This window comes from Humulus lupulus, chromosome 4 (genome assembly GCF_963169125.1).
Source record: "Humulus lupulus chromosome 4, drHumLupu1.1, whole genome shotgun sequence".
Lineage (NCBI taxonomy): Eukaryota > Viridiplantae > Streptophyta > Magnoliopsida > Rosales > Cannabaceae > Humulus > Humulus lupulus.
This window is the reverse complement of record NC_084796.1, coordinates 214,303,163-214,320,230: the sequence shown is the minus strand read 5'-3', so window position 1 is coordinate 214,320,230 and position 17,068 is coordinate 214,303,163. Positions and strand designations below refer to the sequence as shown.

Here is a 17,068-nt window from a genome sequence, read left to right as displayed (position 1 = left end):
TTTCTTCTTCTATTGACACAAATTTTTAAATATAAACCTCAGTATAAATCATCTCCCAATCACTTTTCATATGCTCATGGTATATCAAAAAGGGAAGGAAAAATAACAAAGTTTCAAATAAGCTCAAAATAAGTTTCAAACAAAAAGAATCAAATTAGACTCAAAATTGGGTAGCTAAGGATTTAATAAATTGAGATTGGCTTGAAAGGCTCAAAAGTTCCAAAGAATTGCCTAAATCATCTTCATAAGCACGCATCATCTATAATTTCATCTCAAATAGCAAGCAAACAAGTTCTAGGATAACAACATTTTCATAATTTATTTTTTTGTTTCAACATTCAGCAAGCATAAAAATTGTTCAATTACATAAAATTTATTAAAAATCATGATTAAGCTCTCAATTATTTAAGTGGACCCATGTAAACTAAAAGAGAAGTTCAACCAAGCACACATATTCTTATAGCTTCATTCCCATTCAATTTATATAGCATATCATTCAATATATTGTTATTGGCTAATCATTGTCAACATGATTCAACTAATACTCTAAAAAACCTAGACAAAGCATAATAAACACAATAACATAGTATATACAAAACAATAAATCTCTTCCCCCAAGCTTAACCTAAACATTGTCTCCAATGTTTAAATAAAAGCTAAGGAAAAGAAACTAACCTGACAAACTCAGATTGCTCACGACGAAAGACCCTTGTCACCGTCTTCCTCAAGTAGCCAAAATGTGGTAACGGGTATGGATTGAACGTGGTAATTTATGAGCTTGGCCCAAAGTATCATTACAACATGTCCCTTTTTTTTTTCAAAACTGGCAAGCTTCTCTAGAACTCATCGCGCTGCGGCTCATCATCCAAGTGTCGTGTCCCTATTCTTTTTTTTCTTTCTTTTTCACGTTTTTTCACGATTCAACATTACAAATTTAATACTAAATGACAGAAATTAAAAATAAACCTAAAAAAAATACTCAAAATACTAAAATTAAAGTGTTCATAATCCAAAACTTAAATAAAAATGCAAATAAAAGATTGGAATGCCTCCAAATGCGCTGTTGTTAACATCATTTAGCCGAACGCTGAACTTCTTCTTCAAAATCAACTCGGATCTAGACCACCCCTCATGTCCTTGAGAGCCATAGTACCATGAGAAGACGTTCTTTTCTTGATATTGCATATTTTTTAAACTTTCCATCACTCATGAAACAATTGAGCTTTATCACAAAAGATCATTTTCACTTTCAGAGGAACTGTTCGCTTTCCACCTTTAACCATAGATTTCTTCTTAGTAACTTCCAGCTTATCACCCCCACTTTCCACCACATCAACTCTACAACAAATTGGAACCTCTGTTGTTGCAAAAACATTAAATGTTACCTCTTCTTTTTGCACTCACAACTTCAACTCCTCTTTTTTCACATCTATTAAGGCTCTATCAGTTGCTAAAAATGGCCTTCCAAGAATAATAAAATTCATCTTCCTCCATATCAAGAATAAAGAAACAAAGTTGGATTATCGATCGTTGAAGAAGTTGAAGATGTTGAAGGCATGTATCGATCGTTGAAGGAATAGGTTAATGAAAGCCTTGACAAATTCATCTTCCTCCATATCAAGAATAATAAAATATGTAGGGAAGATGAATTTGTCCACATTTACTAGAACATCCTTAACAATACCCCTAGGATGCTTTACTGAGTGATCTTCCATTTGCAAAGACACAGTAGTAGGTCGAGCTTCTCCCAATTTTAACTTTCAAAAAATAGATAGAGGCATTAAATTCATACTCGCCCCTAAATCACATAAAGTATTGGTTTCTATTGAACCCCCTATAGAGCATGGAATATTGAAACTACCAAGATCTTTAAGCTTGGGAGGTAGCTTCTTTTGAAGTATCACACTGCACTCCTCAGTAAGTTCCATTGTCTCATAATCCTCTAGTTTCCTTTTCTTTGTCAAAATTTCTTTAATAAAGTTCACATAACTCGGCATCTATTCAAGTGCTTTGACAAAAGGAATGTTGATGTGAAGCTTCCGAAAGACATCTAAAAACTTAGAAAATTGCTTGTCTAGTGCCTTCTTTTGGAGTCTCTGAGGATATAGATCTTAATATGATGCTCTATACTTATTTCTTGCTCCTTTTTCTCAAGGCTTTCATTAACCTATTCCTCGATTTTACCAGTTTTCTCATCAACCACTTTTGGTTACTGAATAGGCTTCTTACTTGCCTTTTCTAACTCCTTACCACTCCTCAAAGATATTGCATTGCATTGTTCTTTTGGGTTTACTTTAGTAGTGCTTGGTAAGTTCCCTTGAGCATGGTTTGTCATCAAAGTAGCCAACTACCCTATTTGAGTCTCCAAATTTTGAATAGATGCCCATGTCTCAGTCATAAATTGGTTCAATACATCATGCTATGCTTCAGGTTGCTTCATGGGTATTGGATGTTGCGGTGGTCTATTTTATGGTTGATAAAACCCAGAAGGAGGATGTTGGAATTGTTGTTGGCTCTGTTGGAAAGGTTGCTGAACACTCTAATTATAATTTTTCCAAGAAAAGTTAGGGGGATTCTGCCACCCTTGGTTGTAGAACATGGAATATGGGTTATTGGTTGGCCTTTGGCTATTTCCTATGGCTTGAACTTGTTCCATAGGAAAATTATTTAAATCCATTGCAAGACACTGGTTAGATGGATGCGCCATTCCACATATTTCACACACACTTTTTAATTGCATGGCTTGAGCTGTGAGGTTATTCTGTTGTAGTTGTTTCGTCAAGGATGCCACTTGAGCTGTAAGCATTGAGATGACATCTAATTCAATCATCACATCCACCTTATTTGTATTTTCCCTCTTAGTAGGCCATTGGTAATTGTTCATGGCCATCTCCTCTAACAATTCATAAGCTTCATTAGCACTTTTGTTCATGAACACACCTCCTAGTGCAACATCTATTATGGTACGAGTAGTACCATTCAACCCATAATAAAGTTTTTGACCAGCCTCCACTTCTCTATACCATGATGCGGGCACTTCCTTAACAAATCTTTAAATCTCTCCCATGCATCATACAGCAATTCCCTTTTCGTCTGGTTGAAATTATTAATTTCCCCCTCTCAACTTTGCAGCTTTTGCTGGAGGAAAAAACTTTGCAAGGCACTTTTGAGCGAGCTCCTCCCATGTGGTAATAGAGTTAGCCTGTAGGGTAATCAACCAACTCTTTGCGCGGTCTCTTAGTGAAAATGGAAATAGCCTCAACCTTATTTCATCATCGCTCACCTCATTCATCTTAAGCGTCGCACAAAGCTCCAAGAAATTATCTACGTGCAAATTAGGGTCCTCTGTAGGTAAGCCTCCAAACTGAACAGTAGATTGGACCATTTGTAGAATTGTTGGATTACTCTCAAAATTGTTAGCTACAACTATGGGGTGTATGATGCATTAATGCATTTCTGTAACAGTTGGGAGTACATAATCTCTTAAACTTCTATCCCCTTGTTCAGTAGGGACCTCAGCAACCACTGGCCCTTCGACATTGTTGGTGGCATTATTTACTACATTCCCTTGGTTTGCATCCATCCTTGCTTCCAACCTCTTATTCTTTCATTTCTACCTACAGTTTCTCTCAATCTCAGGATTCGCCAGTAATATCTCAGCTATTTTACCTCGTCGCATAAACCAAAACTACATGTTAATCCTGAAATTGAGAAACAAGTAGAGAAACACGTCAGAAAAACTATTAAAGAAAAGCCAAAGTAGAACAAGAATCGATTATAGTTGATATTGATTAAATAATCCTTGACTACGGTGCCAAAAACTTGATAGAAAAAATATAATGGGCAAGTATACACAATCGATTCAAGTAATATAAATAGTAAATAAGAATCGCTCCCACATAGACTATTAATCATGTACAAATAACCAATTCTAGCTTTCTATTTGGCTATCAAATAGAGTGGTTTTTAAAATAAAACTTAAAATTAAAATAAATTGTGCAATTATAAAGATTGATTCAATAATTAAAAATCTAGCGTATTAACTTCATCAACTTTTCAACATGTTAATTTTCTAATGAGCGCATATAATTCTTCAATTTCTATCCTAATAGCGGGTTAACTAAAACAATCCTAATTCTTTTTCAAGATAAAAGTATCTTAACCTATATGCAAACTTTCTACATATATGTGATAAGTTTTAACATATAGCAGGCATGAAGTATAGAAACCCTAAATGCTACACAAACCCTACAAGTACTCTCGTCCTATATGCAATTTATGTTTATATGATTATAGAATATTCAACTCTCCTGTCTCGAATCTCGAATCAAAATCATAAATCATGTAAATAGTGATCAATTATCTACACGCATTAAGCACAAATCATATAGAGAGAGAATAGAAGAAGAAGGAGAAATTATATGAACTTCATAGAAAATGAACAAATATCCAAGTGACTACATTAAACCCTTGAAAAGATGTTTAGTTCATAACAGGCATGACTAAAACAATAAAATAGATGTTTAGAAACATAGAATTATAGTACTAAAAATTGAGATAAAACTAAAGAAAAATAAAGCATTAGAGTTAAATAGCTGCTAATCCATAATGAAAAAAAAACTCCCCACAAATGACCTAAAATTTGCACTTAAACAAAACACGATTTCCCTTTTGGTAAGGCGGGTCGCGACTTGCTTATTCCTAAGTCGCGACCTGTTTCTTTTTGTGCACTTCACTCCGTCTCTGGAAGTTCAAGCGCCATGACTTGATAGACCAACTCGTGACAAGTGTCTTTTTGGTCCCCTTTGCTGATTCGCCTTTGCCTCCATGTGCGCCGCGACTTGCTAAACCAAGTCTCGATTTCTGGGATCCTTTGTCCTTTCACAACCTTTTCAGCCTTCGTTTAGCACTAGATTCATCTCGAATGTTCCCGACTCTCCCAAAAGCACACAAAATAGCCAAATTCTCCCCAAAATACCTAATTTCATCACTAAATCCACTATGTTCCTCTCCATTCTCAAATTCATAGAAAAAAACCTGAAAACAAAACAAACACAAGCATAATATCGTACAAATCCCACAATTTGACTCGAAACTAAGACTAAAACACACTCTAAAACTACCCTAAACTAGACTTATCACCTCCATTCATGTTTTTGGCATGCTTGAGTGTATGTGTGAGGCTCTTGGACACCATGAACAGTAGGGACTGGTACTTGGAATTGTGGTGTCAACTTGTGTAAGAGATGGAAAGAGGATGGGCAGTGGTGGAAGGAGCACAAATGTAATCTTGAAGATGTTTAGGTTGTTGCGGCGGCGATCAGATTTTGTTGTAGGTTGGGCAGACTATAGAGATGCGTCAAGAGAAGAAGAATAGGTTGTTCTTGCATGATTAGTTGGAAGAAAACATGGTAACACAACAATAGTAAAAAAAAGAAGAAATATCATCTTGAGATGTCTTGTCTTTAAATGGAAAAATATTTTCATGAAATTTGACATCTCTAGAATTAAACATTTGGTTTGTTTCAATATCTTACAAACACTATGCTTTCATCCCATCGGGATAACCACTAAATGCACAAGCTCTAGACGTTTACTAAACTTGTGTCTATTATTATCAATGGTAGATGCATATGCAAGACAACCAAAAACTCATAAATGATCATAAGATGGTTCTTTGTTATTGAGAATGTAAAAAATAGTTTGGTTTTTGAGAATCACATAGGGACATCTGTTTATTAAATAAACAGTTGTTTTAACCTTGTATGCCCAATAACATAATGGTATGATAGATTGAAAAACCAAGGGCCTAGCAACATTGAGAATATGTGGTATTTTCTTTTCATGACAGAATATATTTGTGGTCACTCAACACATGAATGATAGTGTAAAATTCCCTTGCTAGCATAGAAAGATGGTAAACTTAGTTCTTTGGCATTATCACTTCTAATGGCTCTAATGTTATTACTATATTGAGTGGAAATAAAAGCAATAAATTGTTGGATAGCACAAGAAGCTTGAGATTTAGCCTGTAACATGTAAAGCCAAGTATGCCTACACTTATCATCCACTGTGGTGGGAAAATATTTGTATCCTTCAATGCTAGTAATGTGAAATGGACCCCAAATATCAATATCAATCAAATCAAAGGTAGCAGAAGCAAACTTATTATGAGAAACAAAAGGAAATCTTTTTTGTTTAGCAAAATGGCATATAGAGCAATGCTTATCAATAGAATTATAAGCATAAAAAGTAATGGTTGTATTGATATTGCTTGAAATAGAATGAGATGGGTGTCCAAGCCTTATGTGCCATTGAGTGGCATCAATGCAAGGACTACATGTGATCTATGAAAGTCAGAAAGAAAAAAAAGAAATACCTTGCTCAAGAAAGAAGATGCTGCCCTATTTCTTAGCTGTCTCAATCCTCAAAATCTGGGTAGGTTCCTGTATAAAACAAGTGTTAGTATAGAAAATAACTAAGTTGGAAGTTTGAGTAATATAGGAATTGATGAAAAAAAGATTTAGTCTAAATTTAGGCACAAATAAAACATTTGTAAGTGTAATCTTAGAATTAATATGTACAGTGTCGGATTTAGATATAGGGATAGAGAAACTAGTAGGTAATATGACTGTAGTGGCAACGGCCTTATCATCAAAAGAAGAGAAACAATTGAGGTCATAGCATATGTGGTGTGTTGCACTGTTGGGTTTTATGCCCTTATAAAACTATATTTCTTATGTAATTTATTCATTATCAATAAAGTAGTAGAAATCATTTTGTTCAATCAAATTGCATTGTTTACATGTTTTATTACGTGATTAGTTATTATTAATACAAATATTTATAAAATATCAATTATAGTGACTCAGTCACAGTGGATTATAATTGTAATTATATCTTCAAAAGCATTTTGTCCCAAGATTAAATCAGTACACTAGATTTTACTGATTCAGTAATCTACAATAACATCTATTTACACATCTGGTGTGATATCCTATCCAGGATATTGACCAAGTAGATAAGACCAGATGTATTTTGTTACATTGGACTGGACCGATATTGATTATTGATAAGATAAGTAAGTATCGTTATTATCTAATCTAATCATATCACAACATTGATCATAGGTCAATTCAATCTTAATTCTGAGTGATTAATATTCTACTAATTGTATTATTCAAGTCTTTTGATTTGTTTATTACCAACTTACCCTACGAACTAGCTCATACTTATATATTGGAGATTTTATAGTATAATAGAGTGGGGGTATTTATCATAGACATGAAATCTATAGCTCCTGTTTAAGAAATGAAATGATGATTTCCTTATAGTTTGGTTCAAGTATTAAATGATAGAGTGCTCATTTTTGTAATTAATTTTATGGAAATATCATTTACAAGGAACTTAGTGGGAGTTAAGGATAAAATATCAATGAGGGGTAAAACAATAATTTGCACCCGTCTCATTAATAGATCATCTATAGAGGATTGAATGACGGTTATCGTTATAACAATGGATAACGTATTTACATTTGGTGTAAAGCGTTTTATGAATTCAAGAGTGCAATTCTTAGTTTATAGTGGAGTCATGAGGAATTAATAAGGTGGTGAGATTATTTGTTAATAATAAACTCATGGTAACTTATTGAAGCTTGAGTTTATGAATCCATGGTCCCTATGTCGTCTCTTATAAAAATGAACCTAGTAGTTTTGAATAATTATTAATTATAAAAATATCATATTGACTAGGTTAGTGAAAGTAATTAATGTTACATTATTTATTGATTTTTTGTGAGAAAAGAAATAAAAGAAAGTTTGAGGTTTTAATTGCAAAGTCTCAAAAAAAGAGTATTATAACTAATTGGGACAACTTTGTTAATATTGATAAATTTGTATTGATATTATTAAAATGAATTAAATAAATGTCAAAATTATAGTTGGTTAATTTTGATAAGTATTTAATTAATTATAATTATTAAATAATTAAAAATAAAATGGAAAACTAAAACCTATTTTATGCCCTAGCTAATTGTGTATATATACTAGTGTTATAGAATGCATTAAGTCAGCTGAATTTGACAAGGTAAAAATTCACTACTAATATTTTATACCTAGCCGCCCACTCTCTTAGTTTTCTCTCTAGGAATTCTCTTATCATGTGTTGAGACTTCCCCACACAAACACTAAGTTGTTTTAGAGAAAGACTTGGAAGACTTGTGATCTTGTTTTAAAGGGGTTTGGATTCCTTGCAATACCCAGCATTCAACAAGGACAAAAGAATAGGGAATCTAAAGGGTGTAGTCATTGTTTTGCTACGCTTCTCGTAAGTACTCTAATGGTTTTATTATTGTATTTATGCATCTCTATAATATTCACATGCTTATATGATTTTATGCTTTCTACTATGTATATTGTTTTGAATATATATTTATCGGGAGCATGCATATAGACTTATATATTTGAGATGCTATATGCACCACTATCAACAACCCAAAAAGTAGAGGGTAGCATGGTTTTACCAGAAAAATTAGAGATGGTTGGGGCAACGGAGCTGGTGCTTGGTTGATTTTGCAGTTGTTGTGTCAACAACGCCATGAGTTTTTGGCAATTTTCTGAAAAACTAGCAAAGTTGTGAGTGTTCGCGGCATTGACAGAGGCTTGAGGAGTAGGGATTTTTTTCACTTTGTTTCTTTTTAATATCACCATAACTAGGTGGAAAATCATGGAGGAAGAAACAATTCTCGACAAGGTGCCCTGGCTTATGACAGTTCGAACAAGAGACTTTGATTTCTTTGTTCAAGAAGAATATTTGTTGGTAGTTTGGGTGGGTGGAATAGGATTTGGTGCTTGAGTTGGAGGTGGATTATGTGTCCTCTGGATGAAAGTAGCTGCAACAAGATGGTTAGTAATCGAGGTGCCAATCTCAAGTTATTTTTCATCATGAACAACCATTGAAAAAACTTTAGCAAGAGAAGGAAAAGACTCAATCAACAAAATCTGACTTTTATTGGAATTGAAAGACTCATTTAGTCTAGTCAGAAACTGTAGAACCAGATCCCAATTGTAGAGTTGAAGATTTTTCTTTCCAGCTTCAGAAGGGCAGATGATGAAGGATTGGTATTCATTGATTTCATCCCAGAAGGCCTTGAGTTTGGAAAAATAAGCACTAACAGTGTCATCTCCTTGCCGGAGTGAGGACAAAAATTGCTTGAGTTCAAAGATTCTTGGACCATTTCTGTAACGCCCTACTGCCTTAGAGTCGTTACAACTATCCCCACCTTACAGAAATTTCGTCCTCGAAATTACCTGAACAACTCAGGATACCGCTCCCTCATCTCTGACTCAAGTTCCTGCGTTGCCTCCTCAACCTTGCTATTCCTCCACAGCACTTTCACCAAGGCGATGGTCTTGCTCCGGAAGACTTTATCTTTCCGGTCAAGAACCTGAACTGGCTTCTCCTCATAGGACAAATCCTGATCAAGCTCCAGATTCTCATAACTTAGAACGTGTGTCGAATCTGACACATACTTCCGGAGCATGGACACATGGAAAACATCATGAACCCCTGATAAAGCTGGAGGCATCGCTAGTCTGTAAGCTACCTCTCCAACCCGTTACAGAACCTCAAAGGGGCCAACAAACCTAGGGCTTAACTTTCCCCAAACACCAAACCGTTCCACTCCCCCCAAAGGCGAAACCCTAAGAAACACATGATCACCAACCTGAAATTCCACGCCTCTGTGTTTCAGGTCTGAATAACTCTTCTGACGACTCTGGGAGGTGAGCATTCGCGCTCTAATCTTCTCAATTGCCTCATTGGTCCTCTGAACCATCTCTGGACCCAGATATCTCCTCTCACCTGTCTCATCCCAATGAATAGGTGATCTACACTTCCTTCCATAAAGCATTTCATACAGAGCCACTCCGATGGTCGCCTGATAACTGTTGTTGTACGAGAACTCGATCAAAGGGAGATACTTACTCCATGATCCCCCAAAATCTAGCACACAGGCTCGCAACATGTCCTCCAATATCTTAATCGTCCTCTCAAACTTTCTATCTGTCTAAGGGTGATAAGCGGTACTAAACCGTAACTACGTGCCCATAGCCTTCTGTAGACTTTCCCAAAACTTGGAAGTGGAGGTGGGGTCTCTGTCGGACACTATCGACCTCGAAGCCCCATGAAGTCGAACAATCTCCTTCACATATAACTCAGCATACTACTCCACAGTATAAGTTGTCCTAACAAGCAAAAAGTGGGCGGACTTGGTATACCTATCCACAACCACCCACACCGAGTCATGCTGTCCCACGGTCCTCGGAAAACCAACCACAAAGTCCATGGTGATATCTTCTCACTTCCATTCTAGGATCCCCAGAGGCTGTAGCAACCCCGCTGACCTCTGATGCTCAGCCTTAACCTGTTGACAAGTTAAGCACTTGGCCACATAATCCACCACATTCCCCTTCATCCAAATCTTAAGTGCGAACACCACCGCTACCAACTCCAAATCATGCATGGGATATCTCTGCTCATACTCCTTTAACTGTCTCGATGCATAGGCTATCACCTTACCAGCTTGCATCAGCACACACCCCAAACCCTGTCTGGACGCATCACAATAAACCACAAACTTTTCATTGTTTGTCGGCAAACTTAGCACTGGCGCGGTGATCAATCGCCGCTTCAACTCCTTAAAACTATTCTCACATCTATCCGTCCAAACATACATTGTCTTCTTCTTTGTTAGTTCTATCAAAGGCGTAGCTATTCTGGAGAACCCCTCTACAAACCGCCGATAGTACCCCGCTAAGCCCAAAAAGCTTCTCACTTTAGGAACATTGCTCGGTCTAGGCCAATATCTGACCGCCTTAATCTTACTTGGGTCAACCAGAATCCCCTCCTTACTGACAATATGGCCCAGAAATGTAACTTGTGGTAACCAGAACTCACACTTACTGAACTTAGCATATAACTTATGCTCCCTCAACCGCTGTAGAACCAGCCGCATATGCTGCTCGTGCTCTATCTCTGACTGAGAGTACACTAGGATGTCGTCGATGAACACAATCACAAACTTATCCAAATAATCCTTGAAAACCCTATTCATCATGTCCATAAGGCTGCTGGTGCATTGGTTTGTCCAAAGGACATAACCAGGAATTCATAGTGTCCATACCTCGTTCGGAAAGCGGTCTTTGGTATGTCCTCCTCCTTAATCCTCAACTGATGGTAACTTAATCGGTGGTCTATCTTGGAAAACACTGTTCTTCCCTGTAACTGATCAAATAAATCATCGATCCTAGGCAGTGGATACTTGTTCTTAATGGTTAACTTGTTCAGCTCGTTGTAATCAATGCACACCCTATGAGATCCATCCTTCTTCTTGACAAACAACACTGGAGCACCCCATGGTGAGAAACTCAGTCTGATGAACCCCAAATCAAGTAACTCCTGCAGTTGAATCTTTAACTCCTTCAATTCCGCTGGAGCCATTCTGTAAGGTGTCCTAGATACTGGCTCCGCCCCTGGCACCAATTCTATAACAAAATCAATCTCCCGCTGCGGCGGCAACCCTGGCAAATCTGTCGGAAACAAATCCAGAAACTCACACACCAATCTAGTCTCACTCATTCCAACCGACACCACCCTAAAGGTATCCACAACCCTCGCTAGAAATCCCATGCAACCTTCCTGCATCAGGTCTCTAGCCTTTAATTCTGAAATCACTGGTACTCGCGGTCCACTAACCGTCCCCACAAACACAAAGGGTACCTCCCCTTCCGGTTTGAAAGTCACCATTCTGCGCTTGCAGTCAATCGTTGCCCCATACTTCAATAACCAATCCATCCCTAGAATCAAATCAAAGTCGTCCATCTCTAACTCAATCAAATCAACAGACATTTCTCTACCATCTACCTCTACTGGCAATGCTCTAATCCATTTCCTAGAGACTACTAGTTCTCCTGTTGGCAACAAAGTCTGAAATCCCCTAGCATACACACCACTAGGTCTACAAAGCTAATCTATCACTCTAGCATATACAAATGAATGGGTAGCCCCTGGATCAAACAATGCAGTATACAAAGAACCAGCGCTAGAGATATGACCTGTCACAACTGAGGGGCTAGCCTCTACCTCAGTCTGTGTCAAAGTAAATACCCTGGCAGGAGCAAGACTGTCACTCTACTTCAGCTCCTCTTTCTTGACTTGAGGGCAGTCCCTCTTCAGATGACTAGCACTTCCACAGACAAAGCAGGCCTTGATCCTGCACTCACCCTGGTGTCGTCGACTGCACCGCGGACACACTGGAAAGCTCCTCCATTTGTCACTTCCACCCTGACGGCCAATAGAAGCACCCCGTGTCCTCCTATCTGAATCGGAAGGAACAAAAGAATCGGGGGCCTTCCTCTTCTACTCACTAGAGCCACCACCATGACTGGATCCAACAAAAGGAGGCACTGTCCTCCTGGCATCGCGCCTAATAGCGCTTTCCTTCCAGATCTGATCCTCGGCCCTCTCAGTTGTAAGGGCCTTGTCCACTACCTGAGCAAAAGTAGTAGTCTCTGGATCCAAAGTAATATTCACATCGCGGGCGATCATAACATTCAACCCCCGCACAAACCTGTCCCTTCTTGCCGCATCATTCGGCACTAAATCTAGCGCAAAATTCGCCAATCTGTCAAACTTCAAAGCATACTCTGTCATTGTCAATCGGTTCTGAGTCAGATTGATGAACTCGTCAACCTTCGCAGCACGGACTGCCACACTGTAATACTTCTCATTAAATAAGTTTCTGAACTCTTCCCAAGTCATAACTGTTACGTTCCTCCTCTGAACTACCACGTCCCACCAGATGCGGGCATCCTCCCTAAACATGTAGCTAGCATAAGCTACCCTCTCATTCCCTGAACCCTCATAAAATCCAGAATTGAGGAAATCATATTCATCTACTGCTCTGCCCGCAGTGGGTCTGGTCCACCCTCGAAGGTGGGAGGATGTTGTTTCCTGAACCTCTCATACAAAGGTTCCTACTTATTCTTCGTGGCAGATTGAACTGGCACTGGCGCCACAAACTGCTGAACTGGCAGCCCAGTGACTTGAGGTGAGGCCTGCTGCCTCAACTGTCACAGCTCTTCCTCTGTTCGCTGCAGTCTCGCTTCCATCTCGGCAAACATATCTTGCCAATTCTGTGGGGCAGGTGGAGGGTCCTGACCCTGGTTGTCATCCTCGGCCCAACTGCCACAGAGTCTAGATGATTGTCGAGGCATCTCAACAAATATGCCTACAACCAACGACGCCGCTCATCAGGCATGATAACAACATCCAAAACCACCTCCCAAACACATTAACCATCCACAAACAGTAATTCACATAACATACAGATATCATATAACACACAACGGGCCATGCCCTGGCATATGTTAACTCATTCGTCATGCTCTATATGAAATAAGCAGGCAAACAGGGCATTCGAGCACATATTCAAGCATATTAGTCAATCATACCAACCAACCCTGAGTCGAGCTTGTCACTGACAGCGAGCGTACATGTTCGGTCAATCTCCAGAACCATAAACCTTGGCTCGCTCTGATACCAAGTTGTAACGACCCAAATTTGCTAATAGGGCTTAGGGCCTTGGTTAGCGTGTCCGGAGGGCAATAAATGATTTAATATGTGAATATGTGATAGAGATGCATGTTTAGTTGAATTAAATATGCATGTGGGCCCCGTTTGGATATTAGGGGCATAAATGTGATAAATATGATATGTGGTGTTTTATATCTGTGTAGCACGATCCGAGAGAGTTCTAGAGAGCAGTTAGCCAGAAAGTCACAACGGGGTTGAGAATCCAACTAAGGGCAAGTCGAGGGGTATTTTTGGGTGTCAGATGTATTATGGGGTTATCGGGTTATGGAAATAAATATTTGGAGATATATTTGAGGTTAGAATGTCTAGGAGGGGATATTGGGGAAATTTACCATTTTTCCCTCGGGGACGTTTTTGGCACCCCGAGCCTTGAGGTAACCTTAAAGCTTAAGTTAAATAAAACAAAGTCTAGGAAGCTTTTGGAGACTTAGAAATCGACATTCACTTTCCCTTCCCAGCTGAAGATAGTTTCTAATCTCTCTCATCTTTACTCTCTAAGACAAACTCAAGGAAACAAGCAAGGGAAAGAAATCTGTCAAGAACTAGAATTGGGGCAGAGCTTGGGAGATTCTAACCAGTAAATCAGGGCTTGGAGCTTGAGAAATTGAAGTTGGGAATTTAGGGGATCAACTCTGAATCAAAAATCAGCAAGGGTAACTTCTCACTCTGAGAATTATGGTTGATTTCTACTGTTTTCTTAGGAAATGCATGTGAGTAGGATTTGATCTGTTCTAGGGTGTTTAGCTGAGTTTTTGGAGCAGGTTTTTGATAGGTTTTGATGTTAAAACTGGGCTAGAACCTTTGTGATGATTATCTGGAATTGCTAGTTTGGTTTTGGGTGAGTTGGTTTGAAGAAAATGCAGGAAAAGATGGAGATTTCTGGGTTTGGAGGTGAGGGCCACGGCCCTAGGAGGGGCATTCCGCGGCCCGTGTGTGCGCGCGGCCTTGGGAGGCCATGGTGCTTGAAGCGCACCGCAGTGCTTGGTCAAGTGCGTCGTGGCCCGTGCATGTTTCAGGGAGGTGTTAACCTCTGTTTCGAGGCTATCCGCGGCATGGTCTTATAGGGCCGCGACTCTTAGTGCCATTTTGTGTGTTTTAAGTGTGTTTAGACTTGGGAACTCAAAGGTTAAGGCTCGGGATGGATTTTATCACCCGGATTGATAAAATTTAAGGTCCCAGAGATTAGAGATATGGCTCAAAGTTTTTTAATGGATTAGAACTTGATGGATGAATATTGTTAATGTGTTGTGACTAGGGTTTCAGTGAGCCTCAAGTTAGAGGACTGTGCTCGGGATATTGGTGCTCGGAGAGCTCGGGACGCAGGTAAGAAAACCCCTGTTCCCATAGAGCTTGTATGCAGGGCTGAGCCCAATATGTTTGAATTGCAGGGCGTAGCCCTTTGTTTGAGTTTGTTAATGTTAAGTGTATGTGTATTATGCTAAGAATGCAAATGTGTAAGTGTTCGGCAAGCGCCGGGAACGGCGCAGGCCGAGGTCGGCAGGGGCCGGGAATGGCATTGGGCACGTTAATTGCAAGGTCGAGTACGGCAAGGGATCGGGAGCAGCGTTGAGCACGTGGAGTGCGAGTTGCCAGGGTGAGACCCTAAAGGATACCTGGGATATCCTCACGGTGTGGACTGCAAACCCAGGGCCTGGTAAAGCGCCTGGGACGGCTTGGCCGTATGTGTTTAGCCTATTGATGGCCTGTTATATGCTATGTGTTTGTTATGCATATGTTTATGCTTGTGAGGGTTTTCTTGCTGGGTTTCGGCTCACGGGTGCTTTGTGGTGCAGGTAAGGGCAAGGGAAAAGTCGACCAACCATGAGTACAAAGAGCGTGAAGTGGCGCATACATGTTTGGCCTGCCTGCCTGCCACTGCCAGTGGTTTTGGGAGATGGTTGTATTAAAACTTAGATTTTGTCGTCTAGTCGACCTGGGTTGTAATTATACGTTGTAAATATTTCTGAACGGTATTTTGGGATCCCAAGTGTCAAACACTTTATGATTTTCAGTAAATGGAATTATTTTCAAAGTTTATAACTCTGTTTATGGCTTAACCACACTTTTTGTCCTAAAATCTCGATTAGCAAGTTGAATGCACATTTTAAACTCACTTAGTAACGGCTCTAAGGCAGTAGGGCATTACAATTTCCTTCACTAAATCTTTCATTAATTTCTTGCCAAATGATTGCAATTGTTTTCAAATACATCACAGAGTTTCTAATTTCTTTAGAAATTGAATTTAAAATCCAAGTCATTACCATGTTGTTTACCCTGAGCCAAGAAGAATAAAGGGGATCGCTTGATGTGGGTTGAGGAAGAGAACCATCAATGAAAGCCAACTTGTTCTGTCCTTCAAGGGAGATGAGCATCGAACATTTCCATGAAGGGAAATTCGATTCAGATAGAACCGAAGAGGCTAATTGTATGTTGGGGTGATCTCGATTGCTGAGGTAGTAGGGACTTCCTTTATCCTCATGTGCAGGTCGATCGATTGGGGATTAGAATGGAGCAAAATGATTGGAGGTGGAGGCAGTTCTAGGAGTGGCAACGGAGGCCGGAGCTCTACAATTGGAAGTCGATTTTGAGTGACCTAGGAGTAGAGCCATCGGTTCTTCAATCGAAGCTGTCGAAGCAGTGGAATCAACGATCAGATCTAAGGTTCCTTGTTCTACGTTAGCAGAGCTTCGGGCAGAACTTCTTGTGCGGGAAGGTGCCATGATCAAGAATCAAGAAGAGATGTATTTCTCTGATACCATATTAGTGAAAGCAAAAGTGTTTTGTTTTATTGAATCAGTAGTAGTACTTGATTGTACAAAATGAAGCTTAATATTATGTATATGTAGGCTGAGATGAAGTAATATGAGTTAGTTAAGATTAATCTATTTTGTTACGCAATAAAAATAGAATTAGTTAGAATATGTTTGACTGGACTTAATCTATCTCAAATAAAAAAAAATTAATAAGCTTCTTCTAATATTTTTTTTTAATAAAAAAAATATTAAATTTATTATTTGAAGTCATTTATGCATAAAACAATAAAATCTCTACAAATTAATAAGGTCGGATTAAACAAAAATATAATTTTAACTAAAGTAATTTATTAATTGGGTATTAATTTACACTATTTTACAAATAAATGTATAATTTAATTGAAATTATATTGCATCATGAAGTTAATTAAACATTCTTTTTGGAAGAAAAAAATAATAAATAATTAATTACTTTAATTACTAAAGCACTTAAGCAAAGTGAGAGGTTAATATTGTTTAACAAAGAATCAATTCACGTCCTTCGATGTGGGACAGAGAGAGAAGTGGTTCCTTTTCGAAACGGCATCGTATAAAAGCAAAGTAAAAGGAAAGAATAAATACGTTTGTTGTCAGCTGTTGTTGTTGGTTTTCATTCAAAGTAG

At 38.6% G+C, this 17,068-nt stretch overlaps 1 non-coding gene across 1 annotated transcript; it reads left to right on the top strand.

The window, feature by feature from the left end:
• The first annotated feature begins 3,019 nt into the window (after positions 1–3,019).
• LOC133833240 (small nucleolar RNA R71) lies at positions 3,020–3,127 on the top strand. Its single transcript, XR_009892634.1, has one exon. It is a non-coding gene; the product is annotated as a small nucleolar RNA R71 (small nucleolar RNA).
• Positions 3,128–17,068: the final 13,941 nt, after the last annotated feature.